Source organism: Spodoptera frugiperda, chromosome 2 (assembly GCF_023101765.2).
Source record: "Spodoptera frugiperda isolate SF20-4 chromosome 2, AGI-APGP_CSIRO_Sfru_2.0, whole genome shotgun sequence".
NCBI lineage: Eukaryota > Metazoa > Arthropoda > Insecta > Lepidoptera > Noctuidae > Spodoptera > Spodoptera frugiperda.
In genome coordinates, this window is record NC_064213.1 from 9,274,221 (window position 1) to 9,300,119 (window position 25,899).

The 25,899-nt window shown below is 34.3% G+C and overlaps 1 protein-coding gene across 2 annotated transcripts in view; it reads right to left on the reverse strand.

The window, feature by feature from the left end:
- The window catches only part of LOC118269301 (beta-3 adrenergic receptor), a 117,991-nt gene that overhangs the window by 32,760 nt on the left and 59,332 nt on the right, over positions 1 to 25,899 (reverse strand). The gene's annotated exons all lie outside the window — the stretch shown is intronic.

A 25,899-nucleotide genomic window follows, 5' to 3' on the forward strand; every position in this document is an offset into this window, starting at 1 on the left:
ACTTTCGCAAACCTATTTATACTACCCCTTTGGACTTACTAGCTCGCAGCAACCTGTACCAAAACGGTCTGCATCTTAATGGCCAAAAGGCCGCAGGTGCACATTTAAAACACATAAAAATGATTTGTGAGGATAATACTAAAGTTACGAGGTATAAAAACGAACCTAAATGCTTGAAACAGGTATAATGGGGTTGCTTTCTCCGAATAAGAATTTAATATACCCGGTTTTACTATGATTTCATTTTAAGATTACCAATTAGGATAAGCAGGAGTGTTGCCAACGTCACGTTGCTTTCGGACTCAACATAATCTAAGTGAATAGTGGGTACTTGAGTAGCAACCATGAAGCAAGTAAACAAGCAACAAAGAGGAAATGCCATAATGTGATTGTCTACTGTGACGAAACAAATCGGCCCTGCCTGCCTTGCCTGCCGGCTCGAATAAACCACCCAATCAGAGCGTCAAGCGCGCTCTCGTTTCGATTACTTAAACGTAAAGCAAACTCGTACTAGGGTACTGTGATACACTCAGTTATAATACTTACAACCAGTCAACTACAAAACAATGCACAACAGTTCTAGCTTTTGATTTAAATGTAAAACGGAGTCCAAACTTCCAACTTTACTTACACGCTACCACAACATAACCTACCTTTTGCATTTCTTTAACACAAACCAAACTTTATTATTTTACAATAGAGTCGAAAATCCAATTGACAGTTTTGGGATAGGTTTATGTGCGGTGTCGGTATAAAGAGTATTCAACTGTCGTGCCTTTTGGTCGTATTTTTAGACAGTCATTTGTCAGTGACATTGCATTTAGGGGAATATACCGTTGACTTGTGACATGCAATATTGGAAAACTTTAGTTTGGTAGGTACGTGCATCCCTCTTGTGGATTCGCCCCTATTATTGGACGGCTTGAAGGTTTCCTTTCTATTTTGAGAAGGTAAACATGTTTGTGTTCCTATGGGATGAAAAGTCACGGTTAATGGTGGTCTTTGGTTGTATTTACAATACCACACGTATTGCGTAGAGTAAAGGGACCCAGGTTTAAGTATCGGGTGTTCCAATATAATAGTACGGAGTTTAGAATTGTTCATGGTCTATGCCTAATAAGACTTGGAACTAGTGAAAAATGTGTTAAACATTTTCATAATGTACATTTTTGCCTACCCTTTTATCGAATGAAAAACGTCAAGTTAATAATAAATAGTTATTTAAAACTCCATTTAAGTTTCATAATTAAAACTGTCACGGTTGTTTCCCACTAAATGTAAAATGTATCTAACTTTCAATTTCCACGGAAATGAACTCCTTATCTTGACATTGGGACAAAAGTTGTGACGTCGTTGTTATGACGTCATCAAGACAGCTTCTTAATTAATAACTAAGAATAGAGATAGGAGAGAGATAGCCTCGTTGGTCGAGTGATGACAATTCATTTATCACCTAGCTGAACAAGAGGTCTGGGCTCGATAAAACCAACTAGTTAGACATAGGTATTACAGCCTCGTACATACATACATACATATCGTCACGCCTTTAATCCCCGAAGGGGTAGGCAGATGTGCATATTATGGCACGTAATGCCACTGTATAATGTACACCCACATTTCATAATTTATGTTGTAAGTCTCATGTAATAGGTGGTGAGCCTATTGCCATATACCGGGCACATTTTCAGACTCCGTGCTACCACTGAGAAATTTTCGAAAAACCGAAAAAAGCCCAGTAATTCTTCGTCCGACCCGGGAATCGAACCCGAGACCCCTTGCCCGGCAGTCGCACTTGCAACCACTCGGCCAACGAGACAGGCAGTCAACATTATAGCGTCATGTATATAAGTAGTTTTTCTTTTTCTGTGTACCTACGTAATATTAGAAAGCACCCATTCTAATGTAGACATCACGTATTTTGTAACTTAGCTTATAATGTACGAAACATTATGTAACACCAAACAAAATTTTACCAAAAAAACATTAAAACATTTTCAATATCAACAATTACTACGGGGGCTTACAAAAACTAATTACAATAAATAATTCAACTAAACACCATACACCCATGGCGTGCCTTCATGGTGTAGGTACTTTCTATTTTTAGCCCCATTACTGTTACAGTGGCCATAGAAAAATAAATCAACGTCCTTCGATCGGTCTCCCATAACAATCGGCATTGTAACATTGGGTATGGGTATTTACGAGCCATCGATATACACAAGGTCAAGGAATGAGCTATACCAATTACCATAAAAGTAAAGGTTGATGAGACGCTTTAACTACATGTACCTACTTTTAGCTTAATTTGAATACTTAGCTGATAGTAGCAAATACCAATCCAATTTAATTTGACCATATACATACTTTCATGTAGGAATATTACCTTTGGCTCGCGACTTTATACTCATAATATACAATTTTATTTCATTTCTATAAGTACATTTGAAAGTCATCCGTTAATGTTGGCCTGTGAAGAAAGAAAGAAATGTGTGAAAATTTCAATTTTCTACTGCTTTAAACGACGAAAAGTCCGTCCCTTGCTTTTTTATGGAAAAAGCCGATAAACGAGCAGACGGATCACCTGATGGTAAGGTATCGCCGCCGCCCATGGACACTTGAAACAACAATAAGTTACAAGTTATAAGTGCGTACCTGTCTCTTTAGGATATAAAAAGCATTATATATAGTATCAAGAAGAAAAGAAAATCAAAAATTATAACCCTACTTTTCGTTTCGTCTTATTTAAATAAAACATCGAATAGCACCGGACTTCTAAGAAAAAGGTCGCACTTTTCTTAAAAATAAATTTTACAGAAACACGACACTCAAATTGGAAACCCAGTGTTAACAGAACCTCTTGTAATTAAATACATTTCCACATTGCTAACAAAACATTTACAGTTTCAGCGCCTGAAATAATAAAGTGGTAAGAGAGAGTTTCAAAATTAGTTCGCTCAGTCATAACGCACTTAAATTAGTTAAACGTTACATAGGCCCTCTGGGGTTAATGACCCAAAATGAATACGTAATAAATATTAACCCTTTACATAATAACAGGAGTAATGGTATAAGAAAATGTATTCTGTATTCTGTTTGGGCTGTTAGATAGTAGAAAGAAAATTAAATACTGAATTGTATGAATAAATTATTTATATCCTACAATTAAAGCTTATTATGATGTTACGTTATGACGTAACATAACCCTTAGCTATGAATAAGGGTAAAATATCACGAGGTTTGAGGTATAACCTCAAATGACGATTCTCCATTAAGCAACTAATCTTATATATGTATGTATATAGCTGAAAAGTTTGTTTATTTCAGCGCGCTAATCCACGGAAATACTGGTCAGATTTGAAAAAACATTTTTGTATTGGATAGTTCATTTATCTTGAAAAGCTAGGCTATAAAATATCACGCTACAATCCGAGCGGGTGAAACAGTGAGAAAGTTGCTGGTTAAACTATAAACTACTTACTAAACAAAAGTATTATGACTTTTTTATATTACTTTACGTGGATCTTGCATAACTGCAAGATGAATAAAGTCTTCAATTTCTATATAAGCACTTCTATTTCAAAATTCTTATTAGTACTAAATTTAGAATTATGTTATACTTATTCAGCAAATAGGCTCGGTCCTTATTGCAACAGAATTAGGAAAACATGGGTGTGTTTTTGCCCACGTATACAAACATAGTATACATGCGAAGTTTTGTCCATTAATGTTTATTAGCCCCGTGTTACGGAAGGTAAATGTACCAACTCCACCAACGAGCTACTAAGTACCACATACTAAGCCACTAGTAAGCGAATAGTGGGTAATAATGAAGCCCCAAAATATACCACCCGATTAGCTAATTCAAGAAATGAGGATCTTGTACTTAATCGACTTAAAATGTTAATAAAACAAGGCTAATTTCACATTAAATGTTTATATGTGTATTTTTATATAATATGAAAAATTGCAATCTATCATAAAATATACTAGCTACTCTCACGTGGTTTCACCTGCTTTGGTCGGCTCCTATTGATCGTAACATAATGTTTCGTGTGCTAGCTAGAGCTTTCCTCGATAAATTGACTATTTAACCCAAATACAATTATTCAAATCGAACCAGCAGTTCCAGAGATTAGCTCGTTTAAACAAACAACTAAATTCTTCAGCTTACATAATAAAACAAAACGTATGAGTATAAGATAATATTTTCTACTCGTTGTACTTATAATAAAATTTGAATATAAAAGTGTAGGATAAAATTAATTTGAAGTTAACTCAATGAATCAATATACATACATATGCATGAAATGTAAACTAAAATTTCGTTAGCACGCAAAAAATATGAAATACATAAAATAAAAATAGGTATTTTAATGCGCGGCCTCGGTATGATAAGAATAAATAATCATTTCGAATTAATATCTGACATATCCGAATATGGCGCGTTCCCAAACTCCCTAATCACATTAGTAAAGACAGGAGGTGTCCGTCATATGTATGTTTTATCCTTCAGGTACTCTGGGGAGCAGAGACCCTTGGTTTCCTCAATCACAGAACGCGGTTAACTGAGGACAACTTAAAATAACCCCACTGAGAATTCGAAATAATTGAAAGAGAAACCTTTGGATAACAACAACACTGGTATAAAACTGAGCATTTGAAAAATAATAATTGTACATAAGGATTTCTTTAAATAAAAAGAGCTCTTTAAATTGAAACCTCATGTACCTAAAGGAAAATTATTTTTTCGAATGCAACGTCAAGCCTTTTATCCCAGAAGAAATAGGCAGAGGTGCATATTACGGTTGTAATGCCGCTTTGTACAATAACACAAATGTGACACCCACATTTGTGTTATAAGTCCCATGTAATAAATAGGTGGTGAGCTTATTGCCATTATACCGGACACATTTCCAAACTCCTACTGCGAAATTTTTGAAAAACCTAGTAATACTTTGCCCGACCCGGTAATCCAAACCGAGACCCCTTGTCGCAATAACGACCACTCGACCAACGAGACAGATTTTCCAACGCTTTTATAACAAAACCGTACAATAGAACAGTATAAAAACTGGCCAAGGATATACTTTACAACAAGAACTAGAAACATCAAAGCGATTCAGGATTAATGATCCTAACTTTAAATGAAAACGGTTAACTAAACTCAAAAGGCTTTTGAAACAAAAGTCATAGATCATTCACAAATGGAGTTACCGCGTCAAAAGAAGTCGTCGCAACGGACGCTACGGCTGCCATGTTGTGATTTAATTACAACAAATTGTTTTATAATTCTGTTAAGTCGGTTCTCACTTGCCAGTGTTTTTGTTGAACCGCTCCATTTATTGTGAAAATGAGTTTGTTAATTAAATAGAGATCCTATTTGCTTGTATCGTTATTCGGTCGAATTAAGTAGGTATTGATTTTGGACGTTTTTGTGGTGTCGAAATTTGGTCGGTAATGTTTCTTTGTTTTGATTCGATTTTGCTTTGTTGTTCAAATTAATATGAATAACTAATTAGCTGCTATAAAATCTGTACCTTTAGTATGAGTTTGATTTATGTTTAAAGTAATCGAAACGAGAATGCGTTCGGCGCTCTGATTAGCCGGCTCGAATAAACCAACTACATAATCAGGGCTCGCGCGCTTTCGTTTCGATTACTTTAAAAGTAAAGCAAACTCGTCCTAACGGTACTGTACGTAAGATATTTTAATACTTCATCGGTAACATCAGATAAAGTTTGCATAATTGACATGTTTGTTTCAAAACCGGTAACTACGAAATACTTACTTACTTAAACACTACATAAATCAATAAGCGCTCCTGAACAATTTTCCGTGTTATTAAAAAGTATCTTCAATACAAAGTCAGCTGTCAGTACGGAATTACCTCCGTTAAATTACCTCTAGACATATTAAACGTGCCTATATTAATAAAACCGATCTCTACAAAGCGGATATTGAATGGTAATCCAATAAGATTAACTGTCGGATTAAAATTCTATATTTGGACCTGAATTTTATACTAAAGTGCTCACAATTCAATATCGAAATTGGATATTTACCGAAATTATAATAAAATTGGATGTGCGGTTTCATTTCTGCAGATCTTGTTCGAATCCCAAACCCAAGCCTCGTTTGTTGATAGAGATGGATTTAAATAATTATTATATTTGTTTATTTAAACAAAACCCTGTTTAGCACATTGTCATTCGTATTTATTACCAGTTAAACACACAACTGAAACACATCAACAGCCTACAAATGGCCACTGCCGACCAAAGGCCTCTTCTCACACGGAGAAGGTTTTAGCATCAGTTACTCCGCTTGCTCAAGGTGGATTGGCAATTTCACACTTATAATAAAAAAATATAAGCCTACGTTTCCTCACAATGTTTTCCGTCACCGTTTGTTTTCAAAATATCACATTACGGAAAAATACACATAGGTACTTGTTGGTAGGTTTCCAAGCCGCATCCTCATGCATACTAACGGACATCCCAACCTCACAACATTTCCAATTTAGACCATTTAAACTGTAGCATTAAAAAAATAGAATAGAATTTGACACGGACATGTTAGCAGAGCAAAGCATTTAGAGTTTAGAGCGACGATGGCGGGATACTCGCAAATTGATCAAATATTATATTACGGACCATCCATCCGACTGTCCGTCCGTGCTACGTAATGAGCGAGTGTTCGCATAAATTAAATCTTTGGTCGTCGTTGCTCGTGTCCACTTTAATTCAATGTTGCAATTTAAAATTCGTTGTCATTTCCTTTCTCAGTTTACAAAGGATAACTTATGAAAAGTTAACCTAATTTCTTTTTTAATTCTAATGTAAAGATGTTCTTAATGCCAAGACCATTGTTATAGTATAGTACATAATATTTATAAGTAGAAAATAAGTCTAATATTTGTACACACTGATTCGGTAGAATGTATGAGACATTAATTAACATAAAACACCCATTGTAACTACATTCTGACAAATACATTTTTTCTTTCTTTCTTTAAATCAATTGTCATATTTATGATCCTACATATAATAGTACAATGGCTCATTAACTATGATTTACCAAACAACTAACATAATTGTTATAACAAGAGGCTTTTGTGCGTCTCACAACGACAACATTATCATCGATCAAAACCAAAATCATATTGAATAATCGACAAAATTCAATATCAAAGGGTAGTTTATTGAGGAGACCTTAGAAAAACTAATTTTCCGCTGTACCCACGAGCAATTGGTTTCGACCCACTATATCTATCACTCCTCACATTGCTAAGTCAGCGACCTCTGACGAGAACATCGTGAATCTCGTGAAATTTCCAAAATAATTTCGTTCCTCATTTACTCTCAATGGATACGTGACTCTCGACGCTTTCCGAGCGATCGCATCGCGTATTATGTACAAGTACATAATAATATGTGAAATGCTTATCAAACACCAGCGAGTATTTTGGCTTGACTTGACATGCCTGTAATTTTTGACACCCTATTAAACATTAAGGTCACATTTTTGAGTGAATAAAAATATTGTACCTTACCCATGTATTGACTTATTTTGTTTTATTTGAATACCAGCTGGAATACTTTACGGAGCTGCAGACTACCTAGTGGGTTTACCGGGACTCCGGCTCGAAAAGCAGGAATAGGAACGGGGTGGTTTTTCGTCAGTACTCAGTACTGACTAAAAACCGCCTCGCCCAAGGCAGGAGAATTCATTGGATGATTTTCACCCCTTGAAAAAAAGCTGGAATACTTGTTGTAGGAATACTTGCTGGAATACTTGAAGTAAATAACAATAACATAAAAAAGTATTGCTTATTAACTGTTAGTTATGCTTATTGTTAAATATACAATACTAACATAATCAATAAACATGCCCGTTTGTCTGTCCCTGTCCGAGAGTCGTCGAAAGAGATTGTATCGAAGCCTTCCAGTTCAATTCCGATTTTAATCCATCTCGCTATCCACACGAACAAACAAAAACAATTGAAGCTGCGATTTGTGCATACTTTTTAAGAATTCTATACAGTGAAAGATTTTACTCTTCTTTTTAACCAAACTGCGGCATAAGAAGAATTCTTTTACCGCGGTTGGGTAAATAATGATAAAATAAAAAAATCCTTTCTACTTTATATTGCATTTGTACTCTTATTCGCATTCACATCGACAGTCTATAAGTAGCTACTGCTGATCAAAGGCCTCTTCTCCCACGGAGAAGGTTTAAGCATTAATCACCGCGTTTGCTCAATGCGGGTTGGCGAGTTTCCTCACCATATTTTTCTTCACCGCTTGCCAGTGGTGTCTAAATAATCTTAGAAATTATATGTAACTCAGAACTCACATTGGTAGGTTTGCCGTTGGTAGGTTTCGCACCCTCATGCATGAGAATCGGGCGTATACCACATATCATTCACATTAATTATCAGCATTTACGTATTCTATCAGTAATTTTCAACTCAAATAGTTGCATTTAAATCGACATTACAACGAAATATTTCAACAAGCAAATCATTAGACGAATACTATCGTAGTTTGATAATGATTATAATGTATGTCCATAATTAGGACATGTTAACATGCGATGTTTACGGTCACTGCAACTGTTTGCAAGCTAATGTACCTTGTACCTACCATACCTGTAATTAATCCACGAGGCACAATGGTAAGATCAAAGTTAAATTAATGGAGTTCCATTATTTATTTTTTATTACTAAGTGTATTAAGTGTGGAAGAGGCATGCTTCGGCACGAATGGGCCGGCTCAATCGGAGTCCATACCACACCCTCACATAAAACCGACGTGAAACAACGCTTGCGTTGTGTTTCGTTATGTACGCGAGGTTACAGAAGGCCCAATTACCTCCTTCCTAATCTTCTCAATCCCTGATTCCCCAACAAGCCTTAATAAATTCCTAACCCCCAAATCACCGGCAATGCACTAGTAACACCGCTGGCATTTCGGATGTCCATGGGCGGCGGCGATTGCTACCATCAGGAGATAAGTCTGCTCGTTTATCAGCTTATACCATAAAAAAAAATACTTTTAGACTTTGTTTGAAATACAAACAATAACACGTTCATGTTCGAAACATGTAATAACACGTCTTTCAATCGTTTTGTTATCTAACTCCTGTACTCGTTCAGTTGTGAATAATTTCACAGAAGCTGGCAAGATTTGTACCAGTATGTTTAACAAACGAGAAACTCATTTTATTATCCACTTACAAAACCTTTTGAATACAACTCTCGATTCAATACGTAAAATAAATTCAATACCTTCTCTCATATCTTTCCTAAAACAAAGAAAACGGTTCTTTTACTTAGTACCTAATTTATAAGCTGAATCCTAAAATGGAGAAAATCCGATTCCAAACGAAATTGAGCTTAAAACGAGATTAGCCAATTCTGGTCTAAATAAGATACAGTTCTCTTATTTATCGTTTTCAGACGCAAAGAAATAATTTGTTTAAATCTTTTCTACGGTGAAACTCATTTAGATATTCAAATGAGGTTGAAGCACCTCTAGGTTTCTTTAGTAATATCTAGTTTTATTAAACCATATTATAGCACCACAACTTTTTATTTTGTAGGAATAGACAGAGATGCACATAGCTAAAATAATGAAAAATTCATGCCAGGTAATAAAAAGCGTGCTTGTAAGTTTGCAGTGTCTACAAATCCAGGTGTTGTCCTATTAGGCACTGAGATTTATTTAAAAAAAATGGAAAATCTATACAATACATTGTCCAACTCGAGAGCCTTACCGAAACCCGCTAGCTAATCAGACGGTCTACGTCACTGTATAGGTACACATAAAACCTAGAAATGGTCAACAAATACAATGAGTTTGTGAAGGTTACCGCACCTTTTCAGTGTGTTCATAAAATTTCATAGCCTCGAATCTGTATTGTGCTAGGGCTGTCGAACCCGAGACTATGCACAATAGGATGTCAGTGTCGAGCACGTGAATTATGTCGCGAGACCCACAAGTAGGTTGTTCAGACCATTGTTACTGGGATTTGGAAACCAACATTATATTATTGTTAGTTTCAAAATAAAATGTAATGTTTTCTAAGTTGTAACTGGTAGACTGCTATTTTTTTATGATGTAAGCCAGTAAACGAGCTGACGTACCACCTGATGGTAAGCAACGGCCGTCGCCCATGTTTTGTTGGGGAATCGAGAAAGAGATTGGAAAGGGGGATAAGGACCTCCGGTAACCTCACTTATTCGTGCCGAAGCATGGCTTCCCTACACTTAAAATGATATCGTAAAATAGAATTAAGTAAATTACAAAGACTTAGAAGAATATTAAATTAGGTAAAACCAAAATTTTAATCTGACATTGTTTTCTCTTGAACAATTACAATAAATATTTCCGATTATGAAACGTGACGACCCTATCGAAAGCTTTCAATATTTGACGGCCAACTTCTCGCAATACTTTTTATTATCTCTGATTTACTCCCATTTATGTTTGCTATCGAAAATTAATATTCTGCACGAAAATATCACGTGAAACTGTAAAACGTATCCAATTTGCATACTGTAATCAAATTGATTAACATTTTGTTTGTAGCTTTTTTTAATACAGGCAAACGTTTTTTTAGGTATCTGTTTCCACTTTGATAGTAGATGTAAAACGTTTATTATTTAACACAGATGTACCGGTTTCATCTCATAAATGCGGTTGTAGTTTGTGAACTGCAGCATAATAAAACTTAGATTCATAGGTACAACATTATTAACCTTACTGAAACTAATACAAACTTTACAATACACTGCAAGCAACGTATAACAAAGACCCATCTCAGTTTCTAGGAAAAAATACAATAAGGACCAAGCCTCATTATGAAAGTGAACATTCAATATCCATAGCTTAGCCTCATAAATACAGATATTGCATGCACTAAGCTGAAAGGCTGCTTGAATGCTACGCCGGATAAAACATTGTGTAACTTTTACTACGAGGCTACGGCGTAGGGCAACTGTGCTACGAAGATTACGTAGCAATTGTTTCGTAGCGTTAAAACAATAGTTGTTCTGTATAATAGTTTTGTTACAAGTTGTTATAGTTTCAAACTGGGTTTGTAGTACACAGTTTAAAGTGTTTTGAACATTATTTTGTGAAATATAAAGTAGAAATTACAACGAGAATTTAACAAATAACGGATTAGGTATTATGTTTTTCAAAACAAAAATGTTAACGCAAATGTAACGTATTTCATACAAACAAAGATTACTTACCTGTTTTATCTCAAGCAAATGACTTGGAAAACTTGAATTATTTATTGTTGAATAAATTATCTCAAGTTCTTGTTCAAACTTGGATGAATGATTGGCAAAAAATTTTTCCTGATGATTTACGATCGGCTTTAGGCTCTTTTTTTCTTAAGTTTTGTTACACAAATTAAGTTTAAACATTAATTTAAGGGGGTCTTGTATCTACATACATATATACAGATTTTTGCCTTAATATTAAAAATCTGGTAATCGGTATATAATTTAGTATTGCTATTTAATCTGTCATCTATTGTTCCACAGATATTTTAGCAAAAACTTGAAGTAAAAGTGAAAATCAAATAGTGGAAAAATCAGTTTAGAATTAGTTTATAATTAAAGGACGCTCTTGTCTATAATTATAATTAAATAAAATAAAATACTACAATTTTCCTTTAACGTTTACTATTTCACACTACTATTTTTCTCCTCTTTGGCGCGACGGAACATAAGATAGTAAACGCAAAATTCATTTAACGGATTTAATATGTCATAACTATTGAAATAGTAATGAAATTAAACCATTATATAACTTACTATATTCATTTATACTCACTCAGCACGAATGTCCTTAATTACTTGCTTAGCGGTCGTTTAATGCATTATTTGCGACCTACTTCAATAAATTATTATGCGGACTTAGCAATGCTGACTATTTTTAATTTATATTTTTCTTTTATTCTCGCGTGATCCCGGTGTTTAATTACAACATTATTGGCTTATAATAGAAATGGATTACCTGCAACATTTCTATAATTATACTAAAAAACAAATAAATTAAAAATAAAATCCATTCGGAGCGTTGACCTGATGTGGTAATATTTTTTCAATTCTTTTTATTCTGTGGTACCATAGAGCTTGTGGACTCTTTTCTTACCATAGAGCTTTTGCACGCTAACGTAAAGCAAAGGTAACACCCGTTCAGCCTAGTTTTCTTGTCATAACTCTATAAGACTATTATTTTTAAATCTACTTTACAACAAAATAGGGTTGCGTTTGTTAAATTTTCTTACAAACTTTTATTACTTTTCCTTTGCTAGTACACTGAGTACAGCTAGTATGACATAATAAATAAAGATTTTAATGTTATCACTAAATTTTAATGAGTAAAATCAATTAAAGATGGGGAATATAAGGCGTGATGTTTTGTATGTTGTATTTCCATCTAAAGATGTCGAACGTTCGATCTAAGCTGGATTCAATGTTTGCCTGATGTGTCGTTGCGGAAACCCGAGGCTTCCGTAGAGATTTGCAAATACCTCAGGTTAGAATAAAAGTTTACCATTTCATCCTTATCATATTTATTTTAGAGCAATAGTCTTACAAATGCTCCCCCAGTTTAGAAGTTATTCAAAATATGATCCTTCGAAAACAGAAAATATTTTTCACTGACTCACTATGAAAAAAAAAACTATATTGCTTGAAAATATATTATGTTGCATAATTTTTTATACCACTTTCCAAAATGTAGGTAACATAAGCTTCCGAAATGACATGGTCATTGTTCAATCGTAATGAAATTCAAACATCATTGTTATGACGAAAGCAACGAATCTCAGTTTGATTGAAATAATGTTTGTTTTGGAAAACACAACACTGCACTGTTGCACTAATTGTTTGACGTTATTATTGTAAACATTGCAATGGATGCAATTTTTTAGACTTGTTCTTATAACGTATAAAATAAAGTCTATCCTATCATCAAGTATTGGTCGCAAAAAGCTTTTGTGGACAATTCTGGAGCAATGGAAGTAGGGTAGTATTTCTCAAGGTATCATAATCCAGGTACCAGACTCAGCACATGGGGACTGCAGCTACGACACTGAAAAATAAGTTTTTGTTCTCCAGTCTCTCAGTAGCTCTTAGCCACTCTAAAATCTATCTAATAAGTACTAAAAAGATGTAATTAACATTACAAAAAACAGTTTAACACCTACTTCACAATGAAAACTAGACAACATTATATAATATTCTTGGTATTTAAGCAACGTGACGTGAACTTTAATTCGCAACATTTCCCGGGGCAACCCTTTTGTTGAACGCAAAGTAAATATCTCCCGGTGGTTCTCGAATGTTCGTAGGTTAAACAGTGTGGACGTTTTTATTCAACTTTTCATATTTTTTGACGAGCCATGCGTGTGACGCGGCCCACTGTGTGGCGCGCTACTCTACTATGTGTGGCGGGCGGGAACCTTTAAAACGAACTGGTACAAAAGAATTGAGTTTCCAATTTTAAAATATTGTTAAGCTCTTTATGAAGTTTGTAAGTACGTTTGTGTAGTTTGTTGGTTGGTGAGCGATATAGAAGGGAGTGCGAAGCGGTACGGTGACACGCGAATTTAACGCGATGCGATGGGACGCTTCGGCTATATCCTACATGCATGTGAAACGATTCGTTTTGTTTCTATTTCCGACATTATAACCAAAAACATGACGGCACCGCATCCAATTCACGCCAAAATATCAAGTCAATTAATCGCGTTCGCGACGCACCGCATCGCCTTCGCGTCTAAATCGCTCACGCAGGACGTCATGTTAGGGATTGTGCCTATGATATGTATGGAAGTGATTATGAACTCATTGTAGAATTTAAATAAATGTGTGCTTTATTAAAGAAACAAAAATTTTAAAGCAAAGATGAGATGAGACTGTGAGAGTGCCGCACATCGCAATATCTGCTAAATATGAGACTCCTTTTATGAGGAACTTATATAAAACTTTTATATGTTTAATATGTTTGCTGTATCGTGTACGTTAGTACTTCAAGCACAACACATATCTGGATCCCTAAAATCACAGGAAAACACGTTGTACACAGAATGCCGCAGCCATTGTGTGAACAACCCTGGAGAAATGCGAGGTGTGTACGAACAACGTACCAATGTTTACTTTTAAAATTGAATCTGTCGTACACTGAGAGTTAGCACTTTTCCGAAACATGTACCCATACTCCATCAACGGAAAATGATTCGTATATACAATACAAACAAAGTCGCTTACCGTTTGAACTTGATTGTTGCCATTGATAGAATTGGTTTCAATTGTGAACAATAAGTTGTTTTATTCAGTAAATACTCTTTGGTTGAGTAGTTTTGTGAAAAGTTCAACGTGCCTTGATTGGAGTGTAGTGCTCGTCAAATCAAAAGGGAGAAGATGATTGTATTTAAGCTTTAAGTCAGGTTCTGAAGGTCTAATGCAACTGCAACTACGTTATTTGCACTGCTACTTGTATTTGTAAATTAATCTACACTCGTTCAAATTGCGAATGCGTAAAAAATGTTCGGGAATGCGAATGTGAATATTCGTTACATCTTTCGTGGGTATATGTTTGTATAACATAGGAGCTCATGTTAATATGTTAATTAAGTAAGTATTTTAACAAAGAAACACAGAGCTAGTTAATTAGCTACACGTCATTAACAAAACAAAGTGAAAGTCGACAGTCGACAGTGTAATTTTTACAAGCTTATTACAACAATTAGTGACTTTCCAAATTGTAATTGAATACAAAGCCGCGTTGAGCCCAAAACAAATTTAATCAACTTTGTAAAATCCCTGCCTATTTGAAACAATACAATAAACGTAATAAAAATAAACCGATACATTTGAATTTGATTCAAATAACGCGATATATTCATTTGTTTGAAATTGCCGTTTCAATTTTCAGTTGAAATTCTCTCGGTATGAAATAATACACGTGTCTGAAACAATGACTTTTGTGTGTCGATACAATGATTTTAGGGAAAGTAAGCCTCGATTTTGACAGGTCAGTACATTTACATAAATTGTTAAAAGGCTTACATGAGCTCACTGTTTTGATATAATTTCCCGGAACCATCATTTTAATTATTTTAAATTTCTTTTTAATTTACATAAAAAGGGCAACACTAAACAGTTCCAAATTAAAAAGGTTTAAGCAATAATAGTCATAGTAAAAAAAGACTGGCCATTTGCAGAAAAAAAAAAACATGTACGGCCAGATAAAATAAAAAATAAAGATTCTTTTTCTTTGAATGTTTTATGGCATTTTGCATTTTTTTCGACAGAAATTGGCCAGCATTTAAAAAATAATTCGAGTTGTTTTTTTTTTAATTGGAACCTGCTTCGAGAATTTTAGGTAACATTTTTTTTAATATGTTTTTATTAATTAAAGTAATTCGTTACCTCATTTTCTATTTGCATTTCAACGTAGGTATTTTGTGTAAATTGAGGCATAAAATTAAATACTTCATAATATGTAATTTTTGATTTATTGATTTTAGATTGGGTTTTTGTCATTAAAACAGTGCATAAAAGCAATTAGGGCTTATTAGATTATGCATAAAAAAGTAGACCTAAGTTTCAGTCCTGTTTTGTATTTTGTCCACGGATTTAACTGGCGAATCTGTGGCATGAGCACGTTCGAGACTTAATATATTGCCGATAAAAATAAGTCTAACTTTTTATTTATTTTACTTTCCACCCACTGAATACTCCATTTTTACTGTTATTAATAAATACTACTTAAATAAAATTTAGGGTCGATAAAATAGCCGAAAAATTAACTGCAATAACCTAGACTCCTCTGCTTACCTCTTCGACCAAAAATAATCTTTATATACAAATAAACTTCATTAATATTACCTTTAAAACAATCCCACATACACATAAAATTATATTTTTGTTGATCCCGTTACAAAGAGGAGAATGAAAAATGAATCTTTAATTCACTTGAATTTTTGAACGCTTTGAATAAGTCAGACGACCCCACGTCAAAAAGAAACAATATGGCCGCTCTTTAACGTTCTTTATTTACACAGGTTATTAAAAACTTGTAAACTGTGTACTAAGAGAAAACTTTTTAATTTTATGGCTGACAATCTAAGTTACGTTAAAAAATATGTATAAAAATGTACTTAAGTGTCATGTGCCTCTACTTTTCTCGAAGATAAAATATTCTATTATGTTGAGATGGGCGAGGTATTAAAATAATGATACCTAATACGTATAATATTTCGAGATTTATTCATTGATTGAATAGTCTACGTTCAACTAGTAGTTCACCAGATGAAAGGACAACTTAAATGACTAACATTTAGATAACAGCAATCAAAATGGTAACAAATATGGAATAAGCCGGTAAACGAGCAAACTGATCACCTGGTGGTAAGCAATCACCGCCGCCTAAGACACTTGAAACACCAGAGGCGTTACAAGTGCATTACTGGCCTTTTGGGTGTTAGGAATTTAAGGGTTGTTGGGGAATCGGGGATTGGAAAGGGGTGTAATTGGGCCTCCAACAACCTCACTTACACAACAACCGAGCGTTGTTTCATCGGTTTTCTGTGAGGCCGTGGAATCACTCCGGTCGAGCCGGTCCCTCCGTGAAGCATGGCTCTCCCATACTTAAACTATCACTTTATTTAATACAGCAAAAATATCGTAACATAGTAATTACATTAATTATACGAGCATACTCATAATACTACTTAACTACGATAAACTTTCAATTTACTTCCCACATCCATACATTAAGCCACTAGAACTTGGTTCACAAACTGATACGACGGCGGCGATAGTTAAATACAAATTCATACAAACTGTACTAAACTTCGCTGTTAACCACAAAGTTGGGTTACACTCATCGAATCGTAACGTCTAGCTGAATATAACTGAATATAACTACACTGCACTTAATTGGTTACTGTGGAAAACTGTCCTGGTTAATGAAACGAGGAAAGGAAAGAATGCTTTAGTACTTAGATGATAAAACTCTATTCGAAATTTGTGCCGTATAGCGTGGGAGAGATGTTTCCGAGAATGGGCCGGCTCGACCGGAGTGATACCACGGCCTCGCACGTGAAACAACGCTTGCGTTGTGTTTCGTTGTGCGATTGAGGTTACCGGAGGCCCAATTACCCCAACGTCTTCAAATTCTTCCCAAAAGAACGGCAATGCAGTAATGTTGGTGTTTTGGGTGTCATGAGCGGCGACAATTGCTTACCATCAGTTAATCCGTCTGCTCAATTACCGGTTTATACTTAACCCAGAATTACTACATTAACCCAGACTTTCTTTTTACTACACTTACGACAAACGAGACAAATCTTTCAGCCGTACCTAGAAACATTAAATGGTTAGTTAAACAATTTCTTAGTATCGATTTTGTTCCAATAATCGGTAAGGACTGGGTTAAGTAACCATGAAACGATTCTGAATTCGACAGTTACACGCGTATCATGACAATAGGGATGATGACTGGGTCAAAAATAAATTATTATAACTTTTCAATACAATAAAATATTCAAAAATAATCATAAATTTGATTCATAAATTTGATGAACCTAGTTTTAGAAATTTCTAGAAATAAGTCTGCTGTTTGACGTCAAAAACTAATGACGTCATAATAGAGTATTTCATACAAAATTCATAGAAAATATCGATTTTGACGTTTCGAAAAAAGTATTGAATTTGACTAGTAGGAAACATGACAATTTCAACGATATCTCGAAGGTAACTCGAATATCCTACAGGAAGAATGTTCAAATCATATTGCATAAAATGGGGTGAATTTCCGTTCCGATAGAAATGACATTGGAATACAAAAGTAGCTTCAACTCTATATTGAACAGAAGTCCTCCATTTATGATCGAATTGTTGATCTGAATATTAAGAAAACAGAACGTCAAACGACATAGTATATTGAGTTTCTTTTTACGAAGAATCTACTGTTTTCAGAGTTCGGAAAAATATACATTTGAGACGAATTATTCATCAATAAATCTTGCATAAAAAGAAAAAAAAACTTCTTTGAGTACATTATTGGTATTTCCAATAACTAAAGCAGTAAAGCAGATGTTTTTTTTTAGATTTTTTTTAATAGAGAAAGGCAAACGTCATATTCTTAAGTTTAAGGTAACCTCTCTTTGCAGAGACTTCTAGACATAAACTACTTTTTGTCCCGATTTTCTTACCTGACCGAATATTACAAAAATATCGGCTAAATAACCGCGGACGCGGTGCCGTAGACGGCAAACTATATCTAGCCAACTACTACATAATATAAAAGGTAGGTATGTATAAAAAGGTGTGTATGTAATAATATAGTGTCAGGAAGTCGGTAATGTCGACGGATGTAGTATAACATAGGTTGCCGGTGATAATACTGATTAACGAGCAATTATTGCTATTTCAGTAACATATACAACGTTATACGCGAATATATTTAAGGAATACCTCGAAATACGAGGTTCAGTCAAGTTGAATTTATGTTACACCGTATATGTTTTTTGACAAAGTCGTTAGATATAAAAAAAAATATATATATATATTAACCATAATCATGTCTTCCATTGCATTTTCATAATGTGACTAACACCATAGATAATAAAGAAACTTAATCAATATTTAATTTTAATAAAAAGGTTGATCTTCTTATAATATAAGAAATACTGGCCATTTTTTATGCAGCGAAATAAAATTAAAAAAAAATATTTTCTTTTTCTTCGAATGTTTTATAGCATTTTATATTTTTTTTTCTACCGCAATCGACCAGTATTTAAGTCATTATTAATTAATTAAACCTATTTTGTGAATTGTGTGTAACAGTCCGATGTTGAGATACATAATAATATTCGTTTTTGAAATTGATTGCATAAATGTTTTAAAAAAAATAAATTATATGTCATCATTGGAAAATTTGTCTCAATATAACGGAGCGATATACAGTGTGATTTATCACACGCCTGTACAATTAACTAGTCTAGGGCGCGGCCTAAACTCATTCATTACCTAATACTTTTTAAGGTGACACAGTACAATACGTCTGACAAAAAAATATGTATTTGTTACGTAGAGGACATAAGTATTTAAAATATTTACATTTCTTTATGCTTATTTGGTTAAATTGGTTGTGTTGCAGCTCATAGACCCCTAACTTAACTTGAAATTCATCGAATAACCTCGTCAAACAATAATTCGCGAACAATGTGACTTAATATTTTACTTAGTTATTTCGACGTAGACTTACATTTTTTTTTTATTTAAGTACTAGCTGACCCGGCAAACTTCGTACAGCCTCAATCATTTTTTCCACATTTTAAACCTACCCTGAACTTCCACAAATAAATCAAAACCAAAATTTTCCAAATCGGTCCAGCCTTTGTCGAGTTTAAGCGAGACTAACGAACGAATAGATTTATGACACACCCGTAAAACAGCTCGAAAATATTTGCACCATTCTATCATAGCTGACAAGTCGCGTCTTTAATTTCGAAAAGAAATATTGATTCAGTCCACAGGTACCTAGTTGTTTGTGAATGATATCTATCTACATACACACGCACCCTTTATGGAAATCGTCAAACCGATCCGTTTTACGATGATTGATGACGCATAAAATTCTTATTTTAGCAACGAGCGTGTTACTGGTCGCCATTCTATGGATGGATCGGGATCAACATTTTTGTATTGATTAGGAAGTAATGTTTCATACATTGGCAAAGTATTGCAAATGGAGCTAAAATATACTTTTGACAAAAGTGGTATAAAACAATTTTACTAAGTTAAATATTTTGACCTGGAGCTGCGGACTACCTAGTAGGTTACCAACATTCGGGCTCGAAAAGCAGGAGTAGAAACGGGGCGGTTTGTAATCAGTTAGAGTCTGATACTCCTTCTCCAGCTCGCCCAAGTCTGGAGAAGTCATTGGATAATGTTCCCCCTTCAAAAACACGTTAAATATTCTAAGCAGCAAAGATACCTAAGTACGATGTTAGTATGAAGAATTCCAAAGGTCCATTAATACATCAATCGAATAAGACCAGGACTAACCGTAACGACAGTCCAAAATGTATGAATTTGGACATTCATCCCTAAATCCATAACGGTAAAACGGGGTGAATAGAAACTCAGGGGGTGAATAGAAACAAAATTTTTATTAGGATTATTAGTTTGTTTTCATATTTTTGGTTTGAATAACGCATTTTTTGATTTTAATATTGAATTCATAAAAAAATATTTAAATGGTGTAAACAGTTTTAATTTACGTGAAAACACAACAAAATGTTGTTCCTATTCAGTACCGATTTGTTTCTATTCACCCCATTTTACGGTATTTATTATTGACTAGCTTTTGCCCGCGACTTCGTTCGCGTGGAATAGTGACTTCCGGCAAATTTTTGGTTTTAACCACATAGTTCCCGATCTCGCGGGATCTCTTCAAAAATGATATGTGGAAGATATTCCAGGGAACTCTTCAAAAATCAACATAATGAGCTCTGCGTTTGAATTTAATAGATGTATACTCACTTAGGGCATTGAAAAAATAGTTTAAAAACGGACTTAAACTAACTTAAAACTAAAGAAAGCTACGAATTACGAATTTATAACAATTAAAAAAGAAACTATATTACAACCTATCCTCTATGCTATAATAACCAAGCTTAAACTAAATAATTTAAAAGAAACGACTTAAATCTAATCTAATTAATTTATAAATTAGACTTACAATTTTATTAAAAAAACTAACTACAGTAACTACTAATAATCGATATCAAACTAAACCTACGTTAAATAGTTTAACCAAAAAACCAGGAAAACCCAACAAATAAACTTATTAATTGACAAATACAACGAAACCAATTTAGAATATACGAAACAGCAGGACCACTACAGACAAATAATCATACGACTGATAATACACTTTTTCTACGATAGTACCGAAGCGCTCGGCCGATACCCAACCAAATGAATGTAACGAAACCATAGCGCGATCTATTTCGATCCCAACGCCATCTATCGAGGATAAAGACAACTTGGATTATTTATTTATACTCCGTTCGGGCATTTTCTTTGTACTAAAAGTTTAATTATATTGATATTATTTTTTTCATACCTTTTTACTATTTATTTACTTTTTTCGATGAATTAAAACAATAACATGAACCGAAGTCGTGTAACGATCGACATAGAATTATCTATACTCCGTTAGAGCATTTTCTTTGTACTAAATGTTTTATTATATTGATATTATTTTTTTCATACCTTTTTACTATTTATTTACTTTTTTTCGATAAATTAAAACAATAACATGAACCGAAGTCGTGTAACGATCGACATAGAATTATTTATAAATAATTTATTTCTTATTTTTATTTTTTGATTTTTGAAATAAAAATATATCTATGTCCTTTCTAAGGTTCTAAACTATATCTGTACCAAATTTCAACCAAATCCGTCAAATAGTTGCGGAGATTAATGGTATAAGCATAGAATGTTCGACGTGATTCTTTAATTTGACATAACTTTTTTATTTATGAACCGATTGACATGAAACAAACACTAAATGTAAATTTAAGCATCCCACAATATATTCGTGAAAACCGCATCCAACTCGGATCAGCCGTTTCTGAGATTAGCGCGCACAGACGAACAGACAAACAGACAAACAGACAAACAGACAAACAGACAAACAGACAAACAGACAAAAAAAAAGTTAATTACATTTTTGGGTTCGACATCGACATAACAATAACCCCTGCTATTTTTTTTATTTTTATTTTCAATGTACAGACAGCACTTTTCTACGATTTTATTATATGTATAGATACTGAATGACCACACTCTTTTCCATATCGAACTACGCTTTGAAGTGAGCTTCACCAACAGACTGATGGATGCATATTTAATTTCACAGATTTTTGATAGACGTGCCGAAAATACCAAAAAACCGGCCAAGTGCGAGTCGGACTCGCTCATGAAGGGTTCCGTAACAGCAAGTAGATGACATAATATAAAAGTTGTAAGATAACTTGGTTTTACATAGTGTTTGTATGAACGACAAAGTTATATTTGCGGTTTTTGAAAATGTTTTATTTCTTAAAAACTAATAATGATATCTCGTTCAAACCAATTTTCGTTGTTAGTTTCCATTGAAATCTACAGCATACATTTTTTTCAATTTTCTAACTCTCATATTTTAAAAGTTAGAGGGGGGGGACACACATTTTTCCACTTTGGAAGCGTCTAACTTTCAAACGATTGATTTTGACGAAAAGTGGTTTTAGGAACCTTATTGTCTTTTTTAAAGACCTATCCATAGACACCCATCACGGATATGTAAGCTGAAAAAAAATTTTTTAATCAGTTCCATGTATGGAGTTAAAAATTAAAGGGGGCCCCTTTAATTTTTCAATTTATTATTTTTTATTCAAAATTCCAATAGCGGTTACCGAAATACATCAACCTACAAAGTTTCAACTATGTAGGCCCAACAGTTTCGAAAATAAATGGCTGTGACATACGGACGGACGGACGGACAGACAGACATGACGAATCTATAAGGGTTCCGTTTTTTGCCATTTGGCTACGGAACCCTAAAAATGGAATAACCAACGGCAGCATATTACGTTCCAAAACTTTTTGGAACACCACAAAGGCCCGAAATTCACTAGTTTAAGCCCCCTATCCTTTTGATAGGATCATGGAAATCTCTGCATATGTATGTACGGTATGTAATTTCTTCCATTTGTCTCTCGGTACAGACGAGCGGAAATTTTTATTCGACTGAAATAAAGTAAGGTCGGCTTTATGAGTGATTTACAAGCACTTTGCACGTAACAGTGTTCTATGCAACTCTCTTTGATTAAACGTGAAGTAAACCCGAGCTGTGTACTTTGTTTACTAATAAATTGGTTTGTGTTTATGTGGTGTTTATGTAGCTACGTAGCTCTAAAGGTATGAAGATTTCTACGTAAGTAAGTTTTGAGCTAGATTTTCTTTTCTTTCCACCACACTTCATAGGTCTCTCTAAAGATTTAACTAGTCGATACTGAGTTTTCTTTTTTGAGATTAAGTATCCTTTAGATTTATGTCCAAATAAAAATAATTTTGGGACAGAGCGATAAGTTTTAAAATTGAAAACTTCAACTCTATCCCTACCTATCAGTAGTCAAAACGGTCGTCTCTACATTGACAAGGATCATAGATAACATAATTTATACGACCAGCACTACAAGCAACAGATACGTCGTAATCAACAAATCGTCAACACTAAACCAACACTTTAATATTTTACTAAAACATTTATTTATTCATCAACAGAACTGTATCCAGACTTCAGAAGGTCCTTTTTCATCAACTTGTTGAATAAACTACAAATACACTACAACTCTTAGTTGTCGTCACCCATGAATTATTCTGAATTGCATTCTGTAGTGGTGTAGTGCCACCTCTTGTGGCAGAGTTTAATAACCTCCATACAATAAGTGGCAATGCACCGGCTCGTGGCTTGTTACATCTTTATAAGGACGATAGCAGATCAAGCTACCCTAAATGTCAACATTTTAACTTATTATTGTAAACTTAAGCAACACGGCTTTTTGTTACTGACTGAAAACCACCCCGTTCCTGAGGGCTCTTTTTGACGCGCCGAAGCAACACGGCTTAAGTTGGATTGATATAAGCCGACAAACGAGTAGATGAATTACCTGATCGCATCGTGTTTTGGTATTGTTACAAGTGCGTTGCCGGCCTTTTGGGAGTTAGGAATTTAAGGGTTTTTGAGGATTTGGGGATTGGAAAGGGGAGTAATTGGGCCTCCGATAACCGCACGCACTCATCGAAACACGTTGGTCCAATTCGGTTTTCTGTGAGGCCGTGTGGTCCTTCAACCGAACCAGCCCATTCATGCCGAAGCATGGCTTTTCCACTTAGACCACTTTTTATAGAGAAGGCCCATAGTCCGTCAATGGACTTAATGGACTCTCACGAGCTTGTTTATTAAACAGTTTAATAGATACATTTTACAATATAACGTTATAGCTTGACTCTTCCAGTCGCCGACAGATGTTAAGTTATTAAATTGTAATATTACATGGCACACAAGTTTCCTCGCTCCACAAAAGACTTCCCCGTCAAGAATTATTACAATAGGTCCTCTAAAGGCTTTGTATACAAAAGCGGTACTGCACTTAACAAACTAGTTTCTCAACAAAATAGGAAATACCAAAATATTTTGGACGTTTGTGCTTCCTCCATTTTTGTGGAGTTGATTGTGAATTGTTTTATAGGGTTTATTTGATATTTTGTGACACAGAATTTGTAACATAAAAGGTTTATACACTTTCACTCCTAAATCACTCAATCGATTTTGATCTGGTTTCTTGCAGAATAGAATAAAATCTGAACACTTAACTCTGAGAAAAAAAAACCTTGAAACGTCGAATTCTAGGAACTCATTCAAACAATTTAATGGATTAATCCATATTACTAGTCAAACAATCAACAAAATGAACTGATTTGTTTAACAACAAAGCTATAACTTCAAATACAACTTTATATCACAGAAAATAAATCGTAATCTTCCCAATAATGTCGAAAACAAAACAAAAGAAAGTTCCCCTGCATACGAGTTTCTAAGTAACAGCTAAAGTTACGAATATCTCCTTTTGATAATGACTAGCAGTAACTTTACATACGGCAGCTGTCACATTCTTGGGAAAACTCCCGCGATTCCAGTTCCAAACAAACTTGGAATTGGTAAAGCAAGTCTGTTTCAGGCTGCAGAAGCATCTGTGTTGAAACTTTACCTGTAACAAGAAAAAAAAGAAATAATTAAAAATATGGATCAATTAACACGTGGTGGAACGTAGATCTACGCAAGACATTATGTGTTTTCTGTTGTGTTTCATATACAGGTAATCAAGAGGTTAAGTAGTAATCGCAACTGAATGACTAACAACCCCTTGCTGTTTCAGATATTTTTGTTGAGAATTTGTTGTCATAAGGTAATAAATGCGTATTAATCTTACTTTCCTAAATAATGTTTAAAACCCCGGCCGCACTATAAAACCGCGGCGGTTTTTAACCGAATAATGTTTAACGGCGGTTTTTATCAGTGGTTAGGGAGCGTTTCATATCTGATGGAACATGCGTCACGTATTATCAGTCGGGTAATATTGCAACAGACAAAATGTATAGAAAAAAAATTACCATTCACACTCAACCTCACTCACATACAATACATTAACACACATTTAGTACGACCGATGATACGCTCGACGTATTTTACGTCAGATATGAACCGACCCTTACTCTGATTTCGGATTACCAAATACTTATTTTATTATTTTTATTTTGATATGATATTAAATTATTTCTAAATGCACTTCAGACGAATTTTATAATTTGCTGTGCCCGACAGGGTCCGTAATTGTGACTTTATATTCTATTTACAACACCTGTGTACTTTATGGATACAATAAATACTTGAATACCTAATAACATTTTAATTACCTACCAAATAAAATACAATACTAAAGTTCAAAATAACAAACTTCATACACCAACAACATTACAAATACATTGTGTAAAGTAAACCTTGGCGTCACTTCTCTAGTTTATAGTGCACTACTACAAGTTAGACCACTGCTATTAAGAAAGTGCATTGTCTAACAAGATTAGAGGTGCGCCACGACCGCAGCCGCTTGCTAACTTATTTAGTCGACTATAAACGTATACAATATACTAAATTAATATGTGTAGTCACTTTGAGTGCTTCTATTAAGACTCACCTGTCCTATTAAAACAACCAAATAACAATATTATGAGCGTGTACGGTAATT